The sequence below is a fragment of the Leiobunum rupestre genome, chromosome 1 (genome assembly GCF_980474605.1).
Source record: "Leiobunum rupestre chromosome 1, qqLeiRupe1.1.hap1, whole genome shotgun sequence".
Classification (NCBI taxonomy): Eukaryota; Metazoa; Arthropoda; class Arachnida; order Opiliones; family Sclerosomatidae; genus Leiobunum; species Leiobunum rupestre.
The window spans coordinates 82,156,029-82,173,053 of record NC_143384.1 but is presented as its reverse complement, the minus strand read 5'-3'; the positions used below and the strand labels follow the sequence as shown (position 1 = coordinate 82,173,053).

Genomic DNA, 17,025 nt, shown 5'->3' with positions numbered 1-17,025 from the left:
AAGGCGGGAAAGATTTCATCGAAAATAAAGGCATCGGCCCATTAGCTCAGTTGGTTAGAGCGTCGTGCTAATAACGCGAAGGTCGTGGGTTCAATCCCCCCATGGGCCAAAGGGAAGAATTAATATAATTGAAACGACTATTTTTAAAAAGGCGGGAAAGATTTCATCGAATTTGAAGGCATCGGCCCATTAGCTCAGTTGGTTAGAGCGTCGTGCTAATAACGCGAAGGTCGTGGGTTCAATCCCCCCATGGGCCAAAGTGAAAAAATATTTTTATTGAAACGACTATTTTTAAAAAGGCGGGAAAGATTTCATCGAAATTAAAGGCATCGGCCCATTAGTTCAGTTGGTTAGAGCGTCGTGCTAATAACGCGAAGTTCGTGGGTTCGATCCCCCCAAGGGCCAAAGTGAAAAAATATTTTTATTGAAACGACTATTTTTAAAAAGGCGGGAAAGATTTCATCGAAATTGAAGGCATCGGCCCATTAGCTCAGTTGGTTAGAGCGTCGTGCTAATAACGCGAAGGTCGTGGGTTCGATCCCCCCATGGGCCAAAGTGAAAAAATATTTTTATTGAAACGACTATATTTGAAAAGGCGGGAAAGTTTTCATCGAATTTGAAGGCATCGGCCCATTAGCTCTTTTGGTTAGAGCGTCGTGCTAATAACGCGAAGATCGTGGGTTCGATCCCCCCATTGGCCAAAGAGAATAAATGTTTTTATTGAACGATTATTTTTAAAAAGGCGGAAAAGATTTCATCGAAATTGAAGGCATCGGCCCATTAGCTCAGTTGGTTAGAGCGTCGTGCTAATAACGCGAAGGTCGTGGGTTCAATCCCCCCATGAGCCAAGGAGAAGAATTTATTAATTGAAACGACTGTTTTTAAAACGCGGGAAAGATTTCATCGAAATTGAAGGCATCGGCCCATTAGCTCAGTTGGTTAGAGCGTCGTGCTAATAACGCGAAGGTCGAGGGTTCGATCCCCCCATGGGCCAAGGAGAAGAATTAATTTAATTGAAACGACTGTTTTTAAAACGCGGGAAAGATTTCATCGAAATTGAAGGCATCGGCCCATTAGCTCAGTTGGTTAGAGCGTCGTGCTAATAACGCGAAGGTCATGGGTTCGATCCCCCCATGGGCCAAGGAGTAGAATTAATTTAATTGAAACGACTGTTTTTAAAAGGCGGGAAAGATTTAATCGAATTTGAAGGCATCGGCCCATTAGCTCAGTTGGTTAGAGCGTCGTGCTAATAACGCGAAGGTCGTGGGTTCGATCCCCCCATGGGCCAAAGTGAAAAAATATTTTTATTGAAACGACTATATTTGAAAAGGCGGGAAAGATTTCATCGAAATTAAAGGCATCGGCCCATTAGCTCAGTTGGTTAGAGCGTCGTGCTAATAACGCGAAGGTCGTGGGTTCGATCCCCCCATGGGCCAAAGTGAAAAAAAATTTTTATAGAAACGACTATTTTTAAAAAGGCGGGAAAGATTTCATCGAAATTAAAGGCATCGGCCCATTAGCTCAGTTGGTTAGAGCGTCGTGCTAATAACGCGAAGGTCGTGGGTTCGATCCCCCCATGGGCCAAAGTGAAAAAATATTTTTATTGAAACGACTATTTTTAAAAAGGCGGGAAAGATTTCATCGAAATTGATGGCATCGGCCCATTAGCTCAGTTGGTTAGAGCGTCGTGCTAAGAACGCGAAGGTCGTGGGTTCAATCCCCCCATGGGCCAAAGGGAAGAATTAATTTAATTGAAACGACTATTTTTAAAAAGGTGGGAAAGATTTCATCGAATTTGAAGTCATCGGTTCATTAACTCAGTTGGTTAGAGCGTCGTGCTAATAACGCGAAGGTCGTGGGTTCGATCCCCCCATGGGCCAAAGTGAAAAAATATTTTTATTGAAACGACTATTTTTAAAAAGGCGGGAAAGATTTCATCGAAATCGATGGCATCGGCCCATTAACTCAGTTGGTTAGAGCGTCGTGCTAATAACGCGAAGGTCGTGGGTTCGATCCCCCCATTGGCCAAGGAGAAGAATTAATTTAATTGAAACGACTGTTTTTAAAAGGCGGGAAAGATTTCATCGAACTTGAAGGCATCGGCCCATTAGCTCAGTTGGTTAGAGCGTCGTGCTAATAACGCGAAGGTCGTGGGTTCGATCCCAACATGGGCCAAGGAGAAGAATTAATTTAATTGAAACGACTGTTTTTAAAAGGCGGGAAAGATTTCATCGAATTTGAAGGCATCGGCCCATTAGCTCAGTTGGTTAGAGCGTCGTGCTAATAACGCGAAGGTCGTGGGTTCGATCCCCCCATGGGCCAAGGAGAAGAATTAATTTAATTGAAACGACTGTTTTTAAAAGGCGGGAAAGATTTCATCGAATTTGAAGGCATCGGCCTATTAGCTCAGTTGGTTAGAGCGTCGTGCTAATAACGCGAAGGTCGTGGGTTCGATCCCCCCATGGGCCAAAGTGAAAAAATATTTTTATTGAAACGACTATTTTTAAAAAGGCGGGAAAGATTTCATCGAAATTGATGGCATCGGCCCATTAGCTCAGTTGGTTAGAGCGTCGTGCTAATAACGCGAAGGTCGTGGGTTCGATCCCCCCATTGGCCAAAGAGAATAAATGTTATTATTGAACGATTATTTTTGAAAAGACGGAAAAGATTTCATCGAAATCGAAGGCATCGGCCCATTAGCTCAGTTGGTTAGAGCGTCGTGCTAATAACGCGAAGGTCGTGGGTTCTATCCCCCCATGGGCCAAGGAGAAGAATTAATTTAATTGAAACGACTGTTTTTAAAAGGCGGGAAAGATTTCATCGAATTTGAAGGCATCGGCCCATTAGCTCAGTTGGCTAGAGCGTCGTGCTAATAACGCGAAGGTCGTGGGTTCAATCCCCCCATGGGCCAAAGGGAAGAATTAATTTAATTGAAACGACTATTTTTAAAAAGGCGGGAAAGATTTCATCGAATTTGAAGGCATCGGCCCATTAGCTCAGTTGGTTAGAGCGTCGTGCTAATAACGCGAAGGTCATGGGTTCGATCCCCCCATGGGCCAAGGAGAAGAATTAATTTAATTGAAACGACTGTTTTTAAAAGGCGGGAAAGATTTCATCGAATTTAAAGGCATCGGCCCATTAGATAAGTTGGTTAGAGCGTCGTGCTAATAACGCGAAGGTCCTGGGTTCAATCCCCCCATGGGCCAAGGAGAAGAATTTATTAATTGAAACGACTGTTTTTAAAACGCGGGAAAGATTTCATCGAAATTGAAGGCATCGGCCCATTAGCTCAGTTGGTTAGAGCGTCGTGCTAATAACGCGAAGGTCATGGGTTCGATCCCCCCATGGGCCAAGGAGAAGAATTAATTTAATTGAAACGACTGTTTTTAAAAGGCGGGAAAGATTTCATCGAATTTAAAGGCATCGGCCCATTAGATAAGTTGGTTAGAGCGTCGTGCTAATAACGCGAAGGTCGTGGGTTCAATCCCCCCATGGGCCAAGGAGAAGAATTTATTAATTGAAACGACTGTTTTTAAAACGCGGGAAAGATTTCATCGAAATCGAAGGCATCGGCCCATTAGCTCAGTTGGTTAGAGCGTCGTGCTAATAACGCGAAGGTCGTGGGTTCGATCCCCCCATTGGCCAAAGAGAATAAATGTTATTATTGAACGATTATTTTTGAAAAGACGGAAAAGATTTCATCGAAATCGAAGGCATCGGCCCATTAGCTCAGTTGGCTAGAGCGTCGTGCTAATAACGCGAAGGTCATGGGTTCGATCCCCCCATGGGCCAAGGAGAAGAATTAATTTAATTGAAACGACTGTTTTTAAAAGGCGGGAAAGATTTCATCGAAATCGAAGGCATCGGCCCATTAGCTCAGTTGGTTAGAGCGTCGTGCTAATAACGCGAAGGTCGTGGGTTCGATCCCCCCATTGGCCAAAGAGAATAAATGTTTTTATTGAACGATTATTTTTAAAAAGGCGGGAAAGATTTCATCGAAATTGAAGGCATCGGCCCATTAGCTCAGTTGGTTAGAGCGTCGTGCTAATAACGCGAAGGTCGTGGGTTCGATCCCCCCATTGGCCAAAGAGAATAAATGTTATTATTGAACGATTATTTTTGAAAAGACGGAAAAGATTTCATCGAAATCGAAGGCATCGGCCCATTAGCTCAGTTGGTTAGAGCGTCGTGCTAATAACGCGAAGGTCATGGGTTCGATCCCCCCATGGGCCAAGGAGAAGAATTAACTTAATTGAAACGACTGTTTTTAAAAGGCGGGAAAGATTTCATCGAAATTGAAGGCATCGGCCCATTAGCTCAGTTGGTTAGAGCGTCGTGCTAATAACGCGAAGGTCGTGGGTTCGATCCCCCCATGGGCCAAAGTGAAAAAATATTTTTATTGAAACGACTATTTTTAAAAAGGCGGGAAAGATTTCATCGAAATTGATGGCATCGGCCCATTAGCTCAGTTGGTTAGAGCGTCGTGCTAATAACGCGAAGGTCGTGGGTTCGATCCCCCCATTGGCCAAAGAGAATAAATGTTATTATTGAACGATTATTTTTGAAAAGACGGAAAAGATTTCATCGAAATCGAAGGCATCGGCCCATTAGCTCAGTTGGTTAGAGCGTCGTGCTAATAACGCGAAGGTCGTGGGTTCTATCCCCCCATATGCCAAGGAGAAGAATTAATTTAATTGAAACGACTGTTTTTAAAAGGCGGGAAAGATTTCATCGAATTTGAAGGCATCGGCCCATTAGCTCAGTTGGCTAGAGCGTCGTGCTAATAACGCGAAGGTCGTGGGTTCAATCCCCCCATGGGCCAAAGGGAAGAATTAATTTAATTGAAACGACTATTTTTAAAAAGGCGGGAAAGATTTCATCGAATTTGAAGGCATCGGCCCATTAGCTCAGTTGGTTAGAGCGTCAGACTAATAACGCGAAGGTCGTGGGTTCGATCCCCCCATGTGCCAAAGGGAAGATTTAATTTAATTGAAACGACAATTTTTAAAAGGCGGGGAATATTTCATCAAATATAAGGCATAAACCCAGTAGCTCAGTTGGTTAGTGCGTCGTGCTAATAACGCGAAGGTCGTGGGTTCGATCCCCCCCATGGGCCAAAGTGAAAAAATATTTTTATTGAAACGACTATTTTTAAAAAGGCGGGAAAGATTTCATCGAAATTGAAGGCATCGGCCCATTAGCTCAGTTGGTTAGAGCGTCGTGCTAATAACGCGAAGGTCATGGGTTCGATCCCCCCATGGGCCAAGGAGAAGAATTAATTTAATTGAAACGACTGTTTTTAAAAGGCGGGAAAGATTTCATCGAATTTGAAGGCATCGGCCCATTAGCTCAGTTGGTTAGAGCGTCGTGCTAATAACGCGAAGGTCATGGGTTCGATCCCCCCATGGGCCAAGGAGAAGAATTAATTTAATTGAAACGACTGTTTTTAAAAGGCGGGAAAGATTTCATCGAATTTGAAGGCATCGGTTCATTAACTCAGTTGGTTAGAGCGTCGTGCTAATAACGCGAAGGTCGTGGGTTCGATCCACCCATTGGCCAAAGAGAATAAATGTTATTATTGAACGATTATTTTTGAAAAGACGGAAAAGATTTCATCGAAATCGAAGGCATCGGCCCATTAGCTCAGTTGGTTAGAGCGTCGTGCTAATAACGCGAAGGTCGTGGGTTCGATCCCCCCATTGGCCAAAGAGAATAAATGTTATTATTGAACGATTATTTTTGAAAAGACGGAAAAGATTTCATCGAAATCGAAGGCATCGGCCCATTAGCTCAGTTGGCTAGAGCGTCGTGCTAATAACGCGAAGGTCATGGGTTCGATCCCCCCATGGGTCAAGGAGAAGAATTAATTTAATTGAAACGACTGTTTTTAAAAGGCGGGAAAGATTTCATCGAATTTGAAGGCATCGGCCCATTAGCTCAGTTGGTTAGAGCGTCAGACTAATAACGCGAAGGTCGTGGGTTCGATCCCCCCATGTGCCAAAGGGAAGAATTAATTTAATTGAAACGACAATTTTTAAAAGGCGGGGAATATTTCATCAAATATAAGGCATAAACCCATTAGCTCAGTTGGTTAGTGCGTCGTGCTAATAACGCGAAGGTCGTGGGTTCGATCCCCCACATGGGCCAAAGTGAAAAATATTTTTATTGAAACGACTATTTTTAAAAAGGCGGGAAAGATTTCATCGAAATTGAAGGCATCGGCCCATTAGCTCAGTTGGTTAGAGCGTCGTGCTAATAACGCGAAGGTCATGGGTTCGATCCCCCCATGGGCCAAGGAGAAGAATTAATTTAATTGAAACGACTGTTTTTAAAAGGCGGGAAAGATTTCATCGAATTTGAAGGCATCGGGCCATTAGATAAGTTGGTTAGAGCGTCGTGCTAATAACGCGAAGGTCGTGGGTTCAATCCCCCCATGGGCCAAGGAGAAGAATTTATTAATTGAAACGACTGTTTTTAAAACGCGGGAAAGATTTCATCGAAATTGAAGGCATCGGCCCATTAGATAAGTTGGTTAGAGCGTCGTGCTAATAACGCGAAGGTCGTGGGTTCAATCCCCCCATGGGCCAAGGAGAAGAATTTATTAATTGAAACGACTGTTTTTAAAACGCGGGAAAGATTTCATCGAAATTGAAGGCATCGGCCCATTAGCTCAGTTGGTTAGAGCGTCGTGCTAATAACGCGAAGGTCGTGGGTTCGATCCCCCCATTGGCCAATGAGAATAAATGTTATTATTGAACGATTATTTTTGAAAAGACGGAAAAGATTTCATCGAAATCGAAGGCATCGGCCCATTAGCTCAGTTGGCTAGAGCGTCGTGCTAATAACGCGAAGGTCATGGGTTCGATCCCCCCATGGGCCAAGGAGAAGAATTAATTTAATTGAAACGACTGTTTTTAAAAGGCGGGAAAGATTTCATCGAAATTGAAGGCATCGGCCCATTAGCTCAGTTGGTTAGAGCGTCGTGCTAATAACGCGAAGGTCATGGGTTCGATCCCCCCATGGGCCAAGGAGAAGAATTAATTTAATTGAAACGACTGTTTTTAAAAGGCGGGAAAGATTTCATCGAATTTGAAGGCATCGGTTCATTAACTCAGTTGGTTAGAGCGTCGTGCTAATAACGCGAAGGTCGTGGGTTCGATCCACCCATTGGCCAAAGAGAATAAATGTTATTATTGAACGATTATTTTTGAAAAGACGGAAAAGATTTCATCGAAATCGAAGGCATCGGCCCATTAGCTCAGTTGGTTAGAGCGTCGTGCTAATAACGCGAAGGTCGTGGGTTCGATCCCCCCATTGGCCAAAGAGAATAAATGTTATTATTGAACGATTATTTTTGAAAAGACGGAAAAGATTTCATCGAAATCGAAGGCATCGGCCCATTAGCTCAGTTGGCTAGAGCGTCGTGCTAATAACGCGAAGGTCATGGGTTCGATCCCCCCATGGGCCAAGGAGAAGAATTAATTTAATTGAAACGACTGTTTTTAAAAGGCGGGAAAGATTTCATCGAATTTGAAGGCATCGGCCCATTAGCTCAGTTGGTTAGAGCGTCAGACTAATAACGCGAAGGTCGTGGGTTCGATCCCCCCATGTGCCAAAGGGAAGAATTAATTTAATTGAAACGACAATTTTTAAAAGGCGGGGAATATTTCATCAAATATAAGGCATAAACCCATTAGCTCAGTTGGTTAGTGCGTCGTGCTAATAACGCGAAGGTCGTGGGTTCGATCCCCCCATGGGTCAAAGTGAAAAAATATTTTTATTGAAACGACTATTTTTTAAAAGGCGGGAAAGATTTCATCGAAGTTGATGGCATCGGCCCATTAGCTCAGTTGGTTAGAGCGTCGTTTTAATAACGCGAAGGTCGTGGGTTCGATCCCCCCATGGGCCAAAGTGAAAAAATATTTTTATTGAAACGACTATTTTTAAAAAGGCCGGAAAGATTTCATCGAAATTGAAAGCATCGGCCCATTAGCTCAGTTGGTTAGAGCGTCGTGCTAATAACGCGAAGGTCGTGGGTTCGATCCCCCCATGGGCCAAAGTGAAAAAATATTTTTATTGAAACGACTATTTTTAGAAAGGCGGGAAAGATTTCATCGAAATTGATGGCATCGGCCCATTAACTCAGTTGGTTAGAGCGTCGTGCTAATAACGCGAAGGTCGTGGGTTCGATCCCCCCATGGGCCAAAGTGAAAAAATATTTTTATTGAAACGACTATTTTTAAAAAGGCGGGAAAGATTTCATCGAAATTGATGGCATCGGCCCATTAACTCAGTTGGTTAGAGCGTCGTGCTAATAACGCGAAGGTCGTGGGTTCTATCCCCCCATGGGCCAAAGGGAAGAATTAATTTAATTGAAACGACTATTTTTAAAAAGGCGGGAAAGATTTCATCGAATTTGAAGGCATCGGCCCATTAGCTCAGTTGGTTAGAGCGTCAGACTAATAACGCGAAGGTCGTGGGTTCGATCCCCCCATGTGCCAAAGGGAAGAATTGATTTAATTGAAACGACAATTTTTAAAAGGCGGGGAATATTTCATCAAATATAAGGCATAAACCCAGTAGCTCAGTTGGTTAGTGCGTCGTGCTAATAACGCGAAGGTCGTGGGTTCGATCCCCCACATGGGCCAAAGTGAAAAATATTTTTATTGAAACGACTATTTTTAAAAAGGCGGGAAAGATTTCATCGAAATTGAAGGCATCGGCCCATTAGCTCAGTTGGTTAGAGCGTCGTGCTAATAATGCGAAGGTCATGGGTTCGATCCCCCCATGGGCCAAGGAGAAGAATTAATTTAATTGAAACGACTGTTTTTAAAAGGCGGGAAAGATTTCATCGAATTTGAAGGCATCGGGCCATTAGATAAGTTGGTTAGAGCGTCGTGCTAATAACGCGAAGGTCGTGGGTTCAATCCCCCCATGGGCCAAGGAGAAGAATTTATTAATTGAAACGACTGTTTTTAAAACGCGGGAAAGATTTCATCGAAATTGAAGGCATCGGCCCATTAGATAAGTTGGTTAGAGCGTCGTGCTAATAACGCGAAGGTCGTGGGTTCAATCCCCCCATGGGCCAAGGAGAAGAATTTATTAATTGAAACGACTGTTTTTAAAACGCGGGAAAGATTTCATCGAAATTGAAGGCATCGGCCCATTAGCTCAGTTGGTTAGAGCGTCGTGCTAATAACGCGAAGGTCGTGGGTTCGATCCCCCCATTGGCCAATGAGAATAAATGTTATTATTGAACGATTATTTTTGAAAAGACGGAAAAGATTTCATCGAAATCGAAGGCATCGGCCCATTAGCTCAGTTGGCTAGAGCGTCGTGCTAATAACGCGAAGGTCATGGGTTCGATCCCCCATGGGCCAAGGAGAAGAATTAATTTAATTGAAACGACTGTTTTTAAAAGGCGGGAAAGATTTCATCGAAATTGAAGGCATCGGCCCATTAGCTCAGTTGGTTAGAGCGTCGTGCTAATAACGCGAATGTCGTGGGTTCGATCCCCCCATGGGCCAAAGTGAAAAAATATTTTTATTGAAACGACTATTTTTAAAAAGGCGGGAAAGATTTCATCGAAATTGATGGCATCGGCCCATTAGCTCAGTTGGTTAGAGCGTCGTGCTAATAACGCGAAGGTCGTGGGTTCAATCCCCCCATGGGCCAAGGAGAAGAATTTATTAATTGAAACGACTGTTTTTAAAACGCGGGAAAGATTTCATCGAAATTGAAGGCATCGGCCCATTAGCTCAGTTGGTTAGAGCGTCGTGCTAATAACGCGAAGGTCATGGGTTCGATCCCCCCATGGGCCAAGGAGAAGAATTAATTTAATTGAAACGACTGTTTTTAAAAGGCGGGAAAGATTTCATCGAAATTGAAGGCATCGGCCCATTAGCTCAGTTGGTTAGAGCGTCGTGCTAATAACGCGAAGGTCGTGGGTTCGATCCCCCCATGGGCCAAAGTGAAAAAATATTTTTATTGAAACGACTATTTTTAGAAAGGCGGGAAAGATTTCATCGAAATTGATGGCATCGGCCCATTAGCTCAGTTGGTTAGAGCGTCGTGCTAAGAACGCGAAGGTCGTGGGTTCAATCCCCCCATGGGCCAAAGGGAAGAATTAATTTAATTGAAACGACTATTTTTAAAAAGGTGGGAAAGATTTCATCGAAATTGATGGCATCGGCCCATTAGCTCAGTTGGTTAGAGCGTCGTGCTAATAACGCGAAGGTCGTGGGTTCAATCCCCCCATGGGCCAGGGAGAAGAATTTATTAATTGAAACGACTGTTTTTAAAAGGCGGGAAAGATTTCATCGAAATTGAAGGCATCGGCCCATTAGCTCAGTTGGTTAGAGCGTCGTGCTAATAACGCGAAGGTCATGGGTTCGATCCCCCCATGGGCCAAGGAGAAGAATTAATTCAATTGAAACGACTGTTTTTAAAAGGCGGGAAAGATTTCATCGAAATTGAAGGCATCGGCCCATTAGCTCAGTTGGTTAGAGCGTCGTGCTAATAACGCGAAGGTCGTGGGTTCGATCCCCCCATGGGCCAAAGTGAAAAAATATTTTTATTGAAACGACTGTTTTTAAAAGGCGGGAAAGATTTCATCGAATTTGAAGGCATCGGCCCATTAGCTCAGTTGGTTAGAGCGTCGTGCTAATAACGCGAAGGTCGTGGGTTCGATCCCCCCATGGGCCAAGGAGAAGAATTAATTTAATTGAAACGACTGTTTTTAAAAGGCGGGAAAGATTTCATCGAAATTGAAGGCATCGGCCCATTAGCTCAGTTGGTTAGAGCGTCGTGCTAATAACGCGAAGGTCGTGGGTTCGATCCCCCCATGGGCCAAAGTGAAAAAATATTTTTATTGAAACGACTATTTTTAGAAAGGCGGGAAAGATTTCATCGAAATTGATGGCATCGGCCCATTAGCTCAGTTGGTTAGAGCGTCGTGCTAAGAACGCGAAGGTCGTGGGTTCAATCCCCCCATGGGCCAAAGGGAAGAATTAATTTAATTGAAACGACTATTTTTAAAAAGGTGGGAAAGATTTCATCGAAATTGATGGCATCGGCCCATTAGCTCAGTTGGTTAGAGCGTCGTGCTAATAACGCGAAGGTCGTGGGTTCAATCCCCCCATGGGCCAGGGAGAAGAATTTATTAATTGAAACGACTGTTTTTAAAAGGCGGGAAAGATTTCATCGAAATTGAAGGCATCGGCCCATTAGCTCAGTTGGTTAGAGCGTCGTGCTAATAACGCGAAGGTCATGGGTTCGATCCCCCCATGGGCCAAGGAGAAGAATTAATTTAATTGAAACGACTGTTTTTAAAAGGCGGGAAAGATTTCATCGAAATTGAAGGCATCGGCCCATTAGCTCAGTTGGTTAGAGCGTCGTGCTAATAACGCGAAGGTCGTGGGTTCGATCCCCCCATGGGCCAAAGTGAAAAAATATTTTTATTGAAACGACTGTTTTTAAAAGGCGGGAAAGATTTCATCGAATTTGAAGGCATCGGCCCATTAGCTCAGTTGGTTAGAGCGTCGTGCTAATAACGCGAAGGTCGTGGGTTCGATCCCCCCATGGGCCAAGGAGAAGAATTAATTTAATTGAAACGACTGTTTTTAAAAGGCGGGAAAGATTTCATCGAATTTGAAGGCATCGGCCCATTAGCTCAGTTGGTTAGAGCGTCGTGCTAATAACGCGAAGGTCGTGGGTTCGATCCCCCCATGGGCCAAAGTGAAAAAATATTTTTATTGAAACGACTATTTTTAAAAAGGCGGGAAAGATTTCATCGAAATTGATGGCATCGGCCCATTAGCTCAGTTGGTTAGAGCGTCGTGCTAATAACGCGAAGGTCGTGGGTTCGATCCCCCCATTGGCCAAAGAGAATAAATGTTATTATTGAACGATTATTTTTGAAAAGACGGAAAAGATTTCATCGAAATCGAAGGCATCGGCCCATTAGCTCAGTTGGTTAGAGCGTCGTGCTAATAACGCGAAGGTCGTGGGTTCTATCCCCCCATGGGCCAAGGAGAAGAATTAATTTAATTGAAACGACTGTTTTTAAAAGGCGGGAAAGATTTCATCGAATTTGAAGGCATCGGCCCATTAGCTCAGTTGGCTAGAGCGTCGTGCTAATAACGCGAAGGTCGTGGGTTCAATCCCCCCATGGGCCAAAGGGAAGAATTAATTTAATTGAAACGACTATTTTTAAAAAGGCGGGAAAGATTTCATCGAATTTGAAGGCATCGGCCCATTAGCTCAGTTGGTTAGAGCGTCGTGCTAATAACGCGAAGGTCATGGGTTCGATCCCCCCATGGGCCAAGGAGAAGAATTAATTTAATTGAAACGACTGTTTTAAAAGGCGGGAAAGATTTCATCGAATTTAAAGGCATCGGCCCATTAGATAAGTTGGTTAGAGCGTCGTGCTAATAACGCGAAGGTCGTGGGTTCAATCCCCCCATGGGCCAAGGAGAAGAATTTATTAATTGAAACGACTGTTTTTAAAACGCGGGAAAGATTTCATCGAAATTGAAGGCATCGGCCCATTAGCTCAGTTGGTTAGAGCGTCGTGCTAATAACGCGAAGGTCATGGGTTCGATCCCCCCATGGGCCAAGGAGAAGAATTAATTTAATTGAAACGACTGTTTTTAAAAGGCGGGAAAGATTTCATCGAATTTAAAGGCATCGGCCCATTAGATAAGTTGGTTAGAGCGTCGTGCTAATAACGCGAAGGTCGTGGGTTCAATCCCCCCATGGGCCAAGGAGAAGAATTTATTAATTGAAACGACTGTTTTTAAAACGCGGGAAAGATTTCATCGAAATCGAAGGCATCGGCCCATTAGCTCAGTTGGTTAGAGCGTCGTGCTAATAACGCGAAGGTCGTGGGTTCGATCCCCCCATTGGCCAAAGAGAATAAATGTTATTATTGAACGATTATTTTTGAAAAGACGGAAAAGATTTCATCGAAATCGAAGGCATCGGCCCATTAGCTCAGTTGGCTAGAGCGTCGTGCTAATAACGCGAAGGTCATGGGTTCGATCCCCCCATGGGCCAAGGAGAAGAATTAATTTAATTGAAACGACTGTTTTTAAAAGGCGGGAAAGATTTCATCGAAATCGAAGGCATCGGCCCATTAGCTCAGTTGGTTAGAGCGTCGTGCTAATAACGCGAAGGTCGTGGGTTCGATCCCCCCATTGGCCAAAGAGAATAAATGTTTTTATTGAACGATTATTTTTAAAAAGGCGGGAAAGATTTCATCGAAATTGAAGGCATCGGCCCATTAGCTCAGTTGGTTAGAGCGTCGTGCTAATAACGCGAAGGTCGTGGGTTCGATCCCCCCATTGGCCAAAGAGAATAAATGTTATTATTGAACGATTATTTTTGAAAAGACGGAAAAGATTTCATCGAAATCGAAGGCATCGGCCCATTAGCTCAGTTGGTTAGAGCGTCGTGCTAATAACGCGAAGGTCATGGGTTCGATCCCCCCATGGGCCAAGGAGAAGAATTAACTTAATTGAAACGACTGTTTTTAAAAGGCGGGAAAGATTTCATCGAAATTGAAGGCATCGGCCCATTAGCTCAGTTGGTTAGAGCGTCGTGCTAATAACGCGAAGGTCGTGGGTTCGATCCCCCCATGGGCCAAAGTGAAAAAATTATTTTTATTGAAACGACTATTTTTAAAAAGGCGGGAAAGATTTCATCGAAACTGATGGCATCGGCCCATTAGCTCAGTTGGTTAGAGCGTCGTGCTAATAACGCGAAGGTCGTGGGTTCGATCCCCCCATTGGCCAAAGAGAATAAATGTTATTATTGAACGATTATTTTTGAAAAGACGGAAAAGATTTCATCGAAATCGAAGGCATCGGCCCATTAGCTCAGTTGGTTAGAGCGTCGTGCTAATAACGCGAAGGTCGTGGGTTCTATCCCCCCATATGCCAAGGAGAAGAATTAATTTAATTGAAACGACGGTTTTTAAAAGGCGGGAAAGATTTCATCGAATTTGAAGGCATCGGCCCATTAGCTCAGTTGGCTAGAGCGTCGTGCTAATAACGCGAAGGTCGTGGGTTCAATCCCCCCATGGGCCAAAGGGAAGAATTAATTTAATTGAAACGACTATTTTTAAAAAGGCGGGAAAGATTTCATCGAATTTGAAGGCATCGGCCCATTAGCTCAGTTGGTTAGAGCGTCAGACTAATAACGCGAAGGTCGTGGGTTCGATCCCCCCATGTGCCAAAGGGAAGATTTAATTTAATTGAAACGACAATTTTTAAAAGGCGGGGAATATTTCATCAAATATAAGGCATAAACCCAGTAGCTCAGTTGGTTAGTGCGTCGTGCTAATAACGCGAAGGTCGTGGGTTCGATCCCCCCCATGGGCCAAAGTGAAAAAATATTTTTATTGAAACGACTATTTTTAAAAAGGCGGGAAAGATTTCATCGAAATTGAAGGCATCGGCCCATTAGCTCAGTTGGTTAGAACGTCGTGCTAATAACGCGAAGGTCATGGGTTCGATCCCCCCATGGGCCAAGGAGAAGAATTAATTTAATTGAAACGACTGTTTTTAAAAGGCGGGAAAGATTTCATCGAATTTGAAGGCATCGGCCCATTAGCTCAGTTGGTTAGAGCGTCGTGCTAATAACGCGAAGGTCATGGGTTCGATCCCCCCATGGGCCAAGGAGAAGAATTAATTTAATTGAAACGACTGTTTTTAAAAGGCGGGAAAGATTTCATCGAATTTGAAGGCATCGGTTCATTAACTCAGTTGGTTAGAGCGTCGTGCTAATAACGCGAAGGTCGTGGGTTCGATCCACCCATTGGCCAAAGAGAATAAATGTTATTATTGAACGATTATTTTTGAAAAGACGGAAAAGATTTCATCGAAATCGAAGGCATCGGCCCATTAGCTCAGTTGGTTAGAGCGTCGTGCTAATAACGCGAAGGTCGTGGGTTCGATCCCCCCATTGGCCAAAGAGAATAAATGTTATTATTGAACGATTATTTTTGAAAAGACGGAAAAGATTTCATCGAAATCGAAGGCATCGGCCCATTAGCTCAGTTGGCTAGAGCGTCGTGCTAATAACGCGAAGGTCATGGGTTCGATCCCCCCATGGGCCAAGGAGAAGAATTAATTTAATTGAAACGACTGTTTTTAAAAGGCGGGAAAGATTTCATCGAATTTGAAGGCATCGGCCCATTAGCTCAGTTGGTTAGAGCGTCAGACTAATAACGCGAAGGTCGTGGGTTCGATCCCCCCATGTGCCAAAGGGAAGAATTAATTTAATTGAAACAACAATTTTTAAAAGGCGGGGAATATTTCATCAAATATAAGGCATAAACCCATTAGCTCAGTTGGTTAGTGCGTCGTGCTAATAACGCGAAGGTCGTGGGTTCGATCCCCCCATGGGTCAAAGTGAAAAAATATTTTTATTGAAACGACTATTTTTTAAAAGGCGGGAAAGATTTCATCGAAGTTGATGGCATCGGCCCATTAGCTCAGTTGGTTAGAGCGTCGTGCTAATAACGCGAAGGTCGTGGGTTCGATCCCCCCATGGGCCAAAGTGAAAAAATATTTTTATTGAAACGACTATTTTTAAAAAGGCCGGAAAGATTTCATCGAAATTGAAAGCATCGGCCCATTAGCTCAGTTGGTTAGAGCGTCGTGCTAATAACGCGAAGGTCGTGGGTTCGATCCCCCCATGGGCCAAAGTGAAAAAATATTTTTATTGAAACGACTATTTTTAGAAAGGCGGGAAAGATTTCATCGAAATTGATGGCATCGGCCCATTAACTCAGTTGGTTAGAGCGTCGTGCTAATAACGCGAAGGTCGTGGGTTCGATCCCCCCATGGGCCAAAGTGAAAAAATATTTTTATTGAAACGACTATTTTTAAAAAGGCGGGAAAGATTTCATCGAAATTGATGGCATCGGCCCATTAACTCAGTTGGTTAGAGCGTCGTGCTAATAACGCGAAGGTCGTGGGTTCTATCCCCCCATGGGCCAAAGGGAAGAATTAATTTAATTGAAACGACTATTTTTAAAAAGGCGGGAAAGATTTCATCGAATTTGAAGGCATCGGCCCATTAGCTCAGTTGGTTAGAGCGTCAGACTAATAACGCGAAGGTCGTGGGTTCGATCCCCCCATGTGCCAAAGGGAAGAATTGATTTAATTGAAACGACAATTTTTAAAAGGCGGGGAATATTTCATCAAATATAAGGCATAAACCCAGTAGCTCAGTTGGTTAGTGCGTCGTGCTAATAACGCGAAGGTCGTGGGTTCGATCCCCCACATGGGCCAAAGTGAAAAATATTTTTATTGAAACGACTATTTTTAAAAAGGCGGGAAAGATTTCATCGAAATTGAAGGCATCGGCCCATTAGCTCAGTTGGTTAGAGCGTCGTGCTAATAACGCGAAGGTCATGGGTTCGATCCCCCCATGGGCCAAGGAGAAGAATTAATTTAATTGAAACGACTGTTTTTAAAAGGCGGGAAAGATTTCATCGAATTTGAAGGCATCGGGCCATTAGATAAGTTGGTTAGAGCGTCGTGCTAATAACGCGAAGGTCGTGGGTTCAATCCCCCCATGGGCCAAGGAGAAGAATTTATTAATTGAAACGACTGTTTTTAAAACGCGGGAAAGATTTCATCGAAATTGAAGGCATCGGCCCATTAGATAAGTTGGTTAGAGCGTCGTGCTAATAACGCGAAGGTCGTGGGTTCAATCCCCCCATGGGCCAAGGAGAAGAATTTATTAATTGAAACGACTGTTTTTAAAACGCGGGAAAGATTTCATCGAAATTGAAGGCATCGGCCCATTAGCTCAGTTGGTTAGAGCGTCGTGCTAATAACGCGAAGGTCGTGGGTTCGATCCCCCCATTGGCCAATGAGAATAAATGTTATTATTGAACGATTATTTTTGAAAAGACGGAAAAGATTTCATCGAAATCGAAGGCATCGGCCCATTAGCTCAGTTGGCTAGAGCGTCGTGCTAATAACGCGAAGGTCATGGGTTCGATCCCCCCAT

At 43.7% G+C, this 17,025-nt stretch overlaps 1 protein-coding gene and 68 non-coding genes across 69 annotated transcripts in view; all 69 read left to right on the top strand.

Annotated features, from left to right (window-relative positions):
* The window catches only part of Naglu (N-acetyl-alpha-glucosaminidase), a 78,949-nt gene that overhangs the window by 19,763 nt on the left and 42,161 nt on the right, over window positions 1-17,025 (top strand). The window lies entirely within an intron of this gene.
* On the top strand, window positions 36-109 carry TRNAI-AAU (transfer RNA isoleucine (anticodon AAU)). Its single transcript has one exon. It is a non-coding gene; the product is annotated as a tRNA-Ile (tRNA).
* Window positions 184-257, top strand: TRNAI-AAU (transfer RNA isoleucine (anticodon AAU)). The gene has a single exon. It is a non-coding gene; the product is annotated as a tRNA-Ile (tRNA).
* On the top strand, window positions 480-553 carry TRNAI-AAU (transfer RNA isoleucine (anticodon AAU)). The gene has a single exon. It is a non-coding gene; the product is annotated as a tRNA-Ile (tRNA).
* TRNAI-AAU (transfer RNA isoleucine (anticodon AAU)) lies at window positions 775-848 on the top strand. The gene has a single exon. It is a non-coding gene; the product is annotated as a tRNA-Ile (tRNA).
* Window positions 921-994, top strand: TRNAI-AAU (transfer RNA isoleucine (anticodon AAU)). Its single transcript has one exon. It is a non-coding gene; the product is annotated as a tRNA-Ile (tRNA).
* Window positions 1,068-1,141, top strand: TRNAI-AAU (transfer RNA isoleucine (anticodon AAU)). Its single transcript has one exon. It is a non-coding gene; the product is annotated as a tRNA-Ile (tRNA).
* TRNAI-AAU (transfer RNA isoleucine (anticodon AAU)) lies at window positions 1,215-1,288 on the top strand. The gene has a single exon. It is a non-coding gene; the product is annotated as a tRNA-Ile (tRNA).
* On the top strand, window positions 1,363-1,436 carry TRNAI-AAU (transfer RNA isoleucine (anticodon AAU)). Its single transcript has one exon. It is a non-coding gene; the product is annotated as a tRNA-Ile (tRNA).
* TRNAI-AAU (transfer RNA isoleucine (anticodon AAU)) lies at window positions 1,511-1,584 on the top strand. The gene has a single exon. It is a non-coding gene; the product is annotated as a tRNA-Ile (tRNA).
* On the top strand, window positions 1,659-1,732 carry TRNAL-AAG (transfer RNA leucine (anticodon AAG)). Its single transcript has one exon. It is a non-coding gene; the product is annotated as a tRNA-Leu (tRNA).
* TRNAI-AAU (transfer RNA isoleucine (anticodon AAU)) lies at window positions 2,102-2,175 on the top strand. Its single transcript has one exon. It is a non-coding gene; the product is annotated as a tRNA-Ile (tRNA).
* TRNAI-AAU (transfer RNA isoleucine (anticodon AAU)) lies at window positions 2,249-2,322 on the top strand. Its single transcript has one exon. It is a non-coding gene; the product is annotated as a tRNA-Ile (tRNA).
* On the top strand, window positions 2,396-2,469 carry TRNAI-AAU (transfer RNA isoleucine (anticodon AAU)). The gene has a single exon. It is a non-coding gene; the product is annotated as a tRNA-Ile (tRNA).
* Window positions 2,544-2,617, top strand: TRNAI-AAU (transfer RNA isoleucine (anticodon AAU)). Its single transcript has one exon. It is a non-coding gene; the product is annotated as a tRNA-Ile (tRNA).
* On the top strand, window positions 2,691-2,764 carry TRNAI-AAU (transfer RNA isoleucine (anticodon AAU)). The gene has a single exon. It is a non-coding gene; the product is annotated as a tRNA-Ile (tRNA).
* Window positions 2,838-2,911, top strand: TRNAI-AAU (transfer RNA isoleucine (anticodon AAU)). Its single transcript has one exon. It is a non-coding gene; the product is annotated as a tRNA-Ile (tRNA).
* TRNAI-AAU (transfer RNA isoleucine (anticodon AAU)) lies at window positions 2,986-3,059 on the top strand. The gene has a single exon. It is a non-coding gene; the product is annotated as a tRNA-Ile (tRNA).
* TRNAI-AAU (transfer RNA isoleucine (anticodon AAU)) lies at window positions 3,279-3,352 on the top strand. The gene has a single exon. It is a non-coding gene; the product is annotated as a tRNA-Ile (tRNA).
* On the top strand, window positions 3,572-3,645 carry TRNAI-AAU (transfer RNA isoleucine (anticodon AAU)). The gene has a single exon. It is a non-coding gene; the product is annotated as a tRNA-Ile (tRNA).
* TRNAI-AAU (transfer RNA isoleucine (anticodon AAU)) lies at window positions 3,866-3,939 on the top strand. Its single transcript has one exon. It is a non-coding gene; the product is annotated as a tRNA-Ile (tRNA).
* TRNAI-AAU (transfer RNA isoleucine (anticodon AAU)) lies at window positions 4,013-4,086 on the top strand. The gene has a single exon. It is a non-coding gene; the product is annotated as a tRNA-Ile (tRNA).
* On the top strand, window positions 4,160-4,233 carry TRNAI-AAU (transfer RNA isoleucine (anticodon AAU)). Its single transcript has one exon. It is a non-coding gene; the product is annotated as a tRNA-Ile (tRNA).
* TRNAI-AAU (transfer RNA isoleucine (anticodon AAU)) lies at window positions 4,307-4,380 on the top strand. Its single transcript has one exon. It is a non-coding gene; the product is annotated as a tRNA-Ile (tRNA).
* TRNAI-AAU (transfer RNA isoleucine (anticodon AAU)) lies at window positions 4,455-4,528 on the top strand. The gene has a single exon. It is a non-coding gene; the product is annotated as a tRNA-Ile (tRNA).
* Window positions 4,749-4,822, top strand: TRNAI-AAU (transfer RNA isoleucine (anticodon AAU)). Its single transcript has one exon. It is a non-coding gene; the product is annotated as a tRNA-Ile (tRNA).
* On the top strand, window positions 5,192-5,265 carry TRNAI-AAU (transfer RNA isoleucine (anticodon AAU)). Its single transcript has one exon. It is a non-coding gene; the product is annotated as a tRNA-Ile (tRNA).
* On the top strand, window positions 5,339-5,412 carry TRNAI-AAU (transfer RNA isoleucine (anticodon AAU)). Its single transcript has one exon. It is a non-coding gene; the product is annotated as a tRNA-Ile (tRNA).
* On the top strand, window positions 5,633-5,706 carry TRNAI-AAU (transfer RNA isoleucine (anticodon AAU)). Its single transcript has one exon. It is a non-coding gene; the product is annotated as a tRNA-Ile (tRNA).
* On the top strand, window positions 6,221-6,294 carry TRNAI-AAU (transfer RNA isoleucine (anticodon AAU)). The gene has a single exon. It is a non-coding gene; the product is annotated as a tRNA-Ile (tRNA).
* TRNAI-AAU (transfer RNA isoleucine (anticodon AAU)) lies at window positions 6,660-6,733 on the top strand. Its single transcript has one exon. It is a non-coding gene; the product is annotated as a tRNA-Ile (tRNA).
* TRNAI-AAU (transfer RNA isoleucine (anticodon AAU)) lies at window positions 6,954-7,027 on the top strand. Its single transcript has one exon. It is a non-coding gene; the product is annotated as a tRNA-Ile (tRNA).
* TRNAI-AAU (transfer RNA isoleucine (anticodon AAU)) lies at window positions 7,248-7,321 on the top strand. The gene has a single exon. It is a non-coding gene; the product is annotated as a tRNA-Ile (tRNA).
* Window positions 7,984-8,057, top strand: TRNAI-AAU (transfer RNA isoleucine (anticodon AAU)). The gene has a single exon. It is a non-coding gene; the product is annotated as a tRNA-Ile (tRNA).
* TRNAI-AAU (transfer RNA isoleucine (anticodon AAU)) lies at window positions 9,161-9,234 on the top strand. The gene has a single exon. It is a non-coding gene; the product is annotated as a tRNA-Ile (tRNA).
* Window positions 9,454-9,527, top strand: TRNAI-AAU (transfer RNA isoleucine (anticodon AAU)). Its single transcript has one exon. It is a non-coding gene; the product is annotated as a tRNA-Ile (tRNA).
* Window positions 9,602-9,675, top strand: TRNAI-AAU (transfer RNA isoleucine (anticodon AAU)). The gene has a single exon. It is a non-coding gene; the product is annotated as a tRNA-Ile (tRNA).
* Window positions 9,748-9,821, top strand: TRNAI-AAU (transfer RNA isoleucine (anticodon AAU)). Its single transcript has one exon. It is a non-coding gene; the product is annotated as a tRNA-Ile (tRNA).
* Window positions 9,895-9,968, top strand: TRNAI-AAU (transfer RNA isoleucine (anticodon AAU)). The gene has a single exon. It is a non-coding gene; the product is annotated as a tRNA-Ile (tRNA).
* TRNAL-AAG (transfer RNA leucine (anticodon AAG)) lies at window positions 10,043-10,116 on the top strand. Its single transcript has one exon. It is a non-coding gene; the product is annotated as a tRNA-Leu (tRNA).
* On the top strand, window positions 10,191-10,264 carry TRNAI-AAU (transfer RNA isoleucine (anticodon AAU)). Its single transcript has one exon. It is a non-coding gene; the product is annotated as a tRNA-Ile (tRNA).
* Window positions 10,337-10,410, top strand: TRNAI-AAU (transfer RNA isoleucine (anticodon AAU)). Its single transcript has one exon. It is a non-coding gene; the product is annotated as a tRNA-Ile (tRNA).
* TRNAI-AAU (transfer RNA isoleucine (anticodon AAU)) lies at window positions 10,484-10,557 on the top strand. Its single transcript has one exon. It is a non-coding gene; the product is annotated as a tRNA-Ile (tRNA).
* On the top strand, window positions 10,631-10,704 carry TRNAI-AAU (transfer RNA isoleucine (anticodon AAU)). The gene has a single exon. It is a non-coding gene; the product is annotated as a tRNA-Ile (tRNA).
* On the top strand, window positions 10,778-10,851 carry TRNAI-AAU (transfer RNA isoleucine (anticodon AAU)). The gene has a single exon. It is a non-coding gene; the product is annotated as a tRNA-Ile (tRNA).
* Window positions 10,926-10,999, top strand: TRNAL-AAG (transfer RNA leucine (anticodon AAG)). The gene has a single exon. It is a non-coding gene; the product is annotated as a tRNA-Leu (tRNA).
* TRNAI-AAU (transfer RNA isoleucine (anticodon AAU)) lies at window positions 11,074-11,147 on the top strand. Its single transcript has one exon. It is a non-coding gene; the product is annotated as a tRNA-Ile (tRNA).
* TRNAI-AAU (transfer RNA isoleucine (anticodon AAU)) lies at window positions 11,220-11,293 on the top strand. Its single transcript has one exon. It is a non-coding gene; the product is annotated as a tRNA-Ile (tRNA).
* On the top strand, window positions 11,367-11,440 carry TRNAI-AAU (transfer RNA isoleucine (anticodon AAU)). Its single transcript has one exon. It is a non-coding gene; the product is annotated as a tRNA-Ile (tRNA).
* Window positions 11,514-11,587, top strand: TRNAI-AAU (transfer RNA isoleucine (anticodon AAU)). The gene has a single exon. It is a non-coding gene; the product is annotated as a tRNA-Ile (tRNA).
* Window positions 11,661-11,734, top strand: TRNAI-AAU (transfer RNA isoleucine (anticodon AAU)). Its single transcript has one exon. It is a non-coding gene; the product is annotated as a tRNA-Ile (tRNA).
* Window positions 11,809-11,882, top strand: TRNAI-AAU (transfer RNA isoleucine (anticodon AAU)). The gene has a single exon. It is a non-coding gene; the product is annotated as a tRNA-Ile (tRNA).
* TRNAI-AAU (transfer RNA isoleucine (anticodon AAU)) lies at window positions 11,956-12,029 on the top strand. The gene has a single exon. It is a non-coding gene; the product is annotated as a tRNA-Ile (tRNA).
* Window positions 12,103-12,176, top strand: TRNAI-AAU (transfer RNA isoleucine (anticodon AAU)). The gene has a single exon. It is a non-coding gene; the product is annotated as a tRNA-Ile (tRNA).
* Window positions 12,251-12,324, top strand: TRNAI-AAU (transfer RNA isoleucine (anticodon AAU)). Its single transcript has one exon. It is a non-coding gene; the product is annotated as a tRNA-Ile (tRNA).
* TRNAI-AAU (transfer RNA isoleucine (anticodon AAU)) lies at window positions 12,543-12,616 on the top strand. The gene has a single exon. It is a non-coding gene; the product is annotated as a tRNA-Ile (tRNA).
* On the top strand, window positions 12,836-12,909 carry TRNAI-AAU (transfer RNA isoleucine (anticodon AAU)). Its single transcript has one exon. It is a non-coding gene; the product is annotated as a tRNA-Ile (tRNA).
* On the top strand, window positions 13,130-13,203 carry TRNAI-AAU (transfer RNA isoleucine (anticodon AAU)). Its single transcript has one exon. It is a non-coding gene; the product is annotated as a tRNA-Ile (tRNA).
* TRNAI-AAU (transfer RNA isoleucine (anticodon AAU)) lies at window positions 13,277-13,350 on the top strand. Its single transcript has one exon. It is a non-coding gene; the product is annotated as a tRNA-Ile (tRNA).
* On the top strand, window positions 13,424-13,497 carry TRNAI-AAU (transfer RNA isoleucine (anticodon AAU)). Its single transcript has one exon. It is a non-coding gene; the product is annotated as a tRNA-Ile (tRNA).
* On the top strand, window positions 13,571-13,644 carry TRNAI-AAU (transfer RNA isoleucine (anticodon AAU)). The gene has a single exon. It is a non-coding gene; the product is annotated as a tRNA-Ile (tRNA).
* TRNAI-AAU (transfer RNA isoleucine (anticodon AAU)) lies at window positions 13,720-13,793 on the top strand. The gene has a single exon. It is a non-coding gene; the product is annotated as a tRNA-Ile (tRNA).
* Window positions 14,014-14,087, top strand: TRNAI-AAU (transfer RNA isoleucine (anticodon AAU)). The gene has a single exon. It is a non-coding gene; the product is annotated as a tRNA-Ile (tRNA).
* TRNAI-AAU (transfer RNA isoleucine (anticodon AAU)) lies at window positions 14,604-14,677 on the top strand. Its single transcript has one exon. It is a non-coding gene; the product is annotated as a tRNA-Ile (tRNA).
* TRNAI-AAU (transfer RNA isoleucine (anticodon AAU)) lies at window positions 14,898-14,971 on the top strand. The gene has a single exon. It is a non-coding gene; the product is annotated as a tRNA-Ile (tRNA).
* TRNAI-AAU (transfer RNA isoleucine (anticodon AAU)) lies at window positions 15,486-15,559 on the top strand. Its single transcript has one exon. It is a non-coding gene; the product is annotated as a tRNA-Ile (tRNA).
* TRNAI-AAU (transfer RNA isoleucine (anticodon AAU)) lies at window positions 15,634-15,707 on the top strand. The gene has a single exon. It is a non-coding gene; the product is annotated as a tRNA-Ile (tRNA).
* Window positions 16,372-16,445, top strand: TRNAI-AAU (transfer RNA isoleucine (anticodon AAU)). The gene has a single exon. It is a non-coding gene; the product is annotated as a tRNA-Ile (tRNA).
* On the top strand, window positions 16,811-16,884 carry TRNAI-AAU (transfer RNA isoleucine (anticodon AAU)). Its single transcript has one exon. It is a non-coding gene; the product is annotated as a tRNA-Ile (tRNA).